Raw genomic sequence first — 3,533 nt, forward strand, 5'->3', positions numbered from 1 at the left:
ACTAGGGTTGAGATGCAGGAACTGGAGCGTATCGCGGTTGCGAGAGGAGGATGGATGGTGTATGTAGACTAGGTCGTTCTGGATTTCGAATTCGGACGACGATCATGCTAGCATGTAGGATTGAGTGTTAATGTGAGCTCCTCGAGATGGGATTAGTGTAGGAGTAGAGTCCTAGCTCTGAACATCATTTGTTCCTTTGGGAACAGGGTAGTTTCCCACCTATAGCTTTTTGTGTGGTTTCTTTACGGGAATCACAGGGAGTTGGTTGGACTTAGGAGGTCTTGTTTTAGGCCATCTGGGCTGACTTATTCTCAGTTTTGAGGGGTGGTGTTGCGGACACTTCACCTGTTTATTTGGTTTGTACATATTGCCTACGGGCGTTGCACTTTTCTTTCCGTCACTGGAGGTTGCTCGTGACGAGGTTGTTACTTACAGCGGGGGCTGTTTATATATTGTATATTAGTTCTATTGCTTTTCGCTTTTGGGTTTTATTTAATTCAGTCTTGTCTTAGTTATTATCGAAAAAAAAATATTTCACGTTTTTCCGCATTAAGTTTACTTTTGGTTACTAAAGTGACGCCACCGAAATCGGGGTGTTACAAAAACAGTTGAGAGGGAAAGAGATCGAGTTAGTGAAGGTCATGTGGAACAAAGACACCGGTGATGCGACATGGGAGCTGAAGGAGAAGATTCAAGAACAGTATCCAGAACTTTTTACTAACCCTTAAGTTTCGAGGTTGAAACTTTCTTTTTGGAGGGTAGTGTAACACCCCGATTTCGGTGGCGTCACTTTAGTAACCAAAAAGAAATACTTAAGCGGAAAAACATGAATTATTTTTTTCGATAATGTAAGTAAAGACAGAAAGAGAAGAAACTCTAAAACGAAGATAACAGAACTAATATACAATATGATTACAACCCCCACTGTAAGTTGTAAACCACGTCACGAGTAAACCTCCAGTGACGGAAAGTAAAAGAGAGTAACGCCTGTAGGCAAAAGTACAAACCAAAAGAAAAGTCAAGTGTCCGCAACACTATCCCTCAAAATGAGAATGAGTTAGCCCAGATGGCCTAAAACAAGACCTCTTAGCCCAACCAACTCTCTGTGATCCCCGTAGAGGAACCACACAAAAAGCTATAGGCGGGAAACTACCCTGTCCCCAAAGAAACAATGACGGTCAGAGCTAAGACTCTACTCCTACACTAATCCCATCTCGAGTAAGTCGCTCGGTGGCCAGCGGGGTCGACCACCCCTGAACCGTAGTCCTCCTGATCAAGCTTCTTCAACCTAGTTTCCCCTGAAGGGTGAACCATCGTGAACCGGTCCGCCATACTCAACTGACAATGGCGTAGTCCGCCCAAACACACACAGAAGACGCGAGGGTCAACTCCAAAGAATTATATAAATAATAAAACCAGATATATAGGATAATAATTATTTAGCCTCTCAGGCTTATAAGTTTAGGGATAACATCCTAAGGTTGCATATTTCACAATGAATATAAAAGATCATAATAACAGGTAGCATGCCTCAAATAGGATAAACAGGTACCAATCACACTCAGCAACTAAGTCAGCATGTATGTTGCATGAAATGCAATGCTGGGTAACAAAATGCATTCCGGAAGAAGGATGGACACCATCGAGTCAGCCCTAACACCGGCCAAAGTGGGACCATTCCGCTCGGGCGCCTCTTACACCACACAAAAGTAGTCAGATCAGCAGTGAACCCGTAGGTCTGCCATTCCGTCTGCTACTAAGGACCACCGTAGTGTCCTAAATATGGAAATCCGGGTCTTATGACCATTTTGGAATCCACCGAGGTCCGGTATCACGCCGTGTATTAACCTCAAAATGAGTGCATGAATGCAAGTGATTAGCCAAACAACGTCTCCGACCTCACCCGACACGTCGTCACGTGTTCTAGCTAACTTATTGTCTCTAAAAAGCCTACCCTAAGGCAAATGTCGATTCTGCGACAAAATGAATTAATCAAAAAGAAGAAGAATGTACTTTGGAACTCATGGTTCCCGGCTAAACTTTAGATAGCCAATCAATAAACTGCTCATCGAGCGAAAAGGTACCGAAGTACTTGGAAACTTATAGTCTCCGGCTAAACTTTAGATAGCCAAACATTAAACTGCTCATCGAGCGAAAAGAGTATAAGCATATTCGGAAACTTGTAAGTTTCCTCAAGACTTGGACTCGACGACACTTCTCATTTCTCAAAACTAATATTCAGGCTCTAAGCTCTTATCTAAAGTTGTTATCATTGTTCAAGGGGTTTAGAGATTGATTAATGTCTTATGAATTTTCTTTGAGAAAATAGATTTCGTTTAGTCTTATGATACTTCCTATGAGTTTCAGGGATCCCATAATCCCAATTAATTTCTGTGAAGGTCTCGATCCATTAAAATATAACAAGGTCCGAACTTCGTTCGTCCTTTCAAACTCTCTCAAAATCTCATAAAAATTCGGCATGACTTGCCCGTAATCCTCACTTTCCAGAAACATAGGCCCGAGTGGAATAGCATCAATGAAACAGCTCAACCAATAGGCATAAACAGCATATTCCAATACATCCTAAGTTAACCATGTAGCACATAGCATGTGAAACATTTAGCACACAATATCATGGCATCAAGTATTCAACAAGTTCGACCGAAGCCTCAGAAATCATTTCAGACATTTAGCAATTAGGTGCATAACACATAAATCAAGTCGAATTTCATCGACACCTAAAGCATTATCTAGTAATTCAGAGAGTAGCCCTCACCTGTAGCTCCTCCAGCGTTTTCCTCACAAACTCCTTCACGTTCCTCGCCTTGATCTCCAGGAAACTCCTCAAAAGAACCTTAAGCCAAAATCACAGAAATCAACACATTGAGTCAGAAACTCAGCAAGCAATAAGTCCTAGGGTTACACGGTACATTACAAACTCTGTGGTACGACAATCTAACGCGTTAAGACAAGTTTTCGAAAAAGTCGGATTTCCTCCCCCCTTGATATAGCTCTCGGCCACTTCCTTTAATTGGGAGGGTCGATTTTTCTTCGATCAAACTTGGTTCCTAGGTTAACATAAGCCGTAACTAAGACGGTTCTAGGCTCGGAAAAATTTTCGGATCGAAAACTGATATAGGGGTAGTTTGGTCATTATTTTTAGCTCAAAATTTCAAAATTGGATTTTTGAAAAACAAATTGGATGGGGACGTCCACAACGACGTTTATGACGACAAATACTACTAGCACTAAGCCAAGTCGATAGATTAGAGCGTAAAGGTTGCGACTTTGCCGAAAAATGGGTATTTAAGGTAGAAATTGATCCCGGCGGCATTTCGTCGACATTCGACAAAATCTAATCCGCAGAACACGCTCAGGAGCATGCAGGGAAGAAGTTTAGACACTGAAATCAGCGTATTTGAACAGTTTTTCAAAAACCTCAAAATTTTGAACTCAGAAAGTCGTAGGAGAAGTGGACAGAAACGTCGATTCGAAGGAGAGTATAGTTTACCTACCTCGAGGTCTTCGATTAG

This window comes from Lotus japonicus, chromosome 6 (assembly GCF_012489685.1).
Source record: "Lotus japonicus ecotype B-129 chromosome 6, LjGifu_v1.2".
Classification (NCBI taxonomy): domain Eukaryota; kingdom Viridiplantae; phylum Streptophyta; class Magnoliopsida; order Fabales; family Fabaceae; genus Lotus; species Lotus japonicus.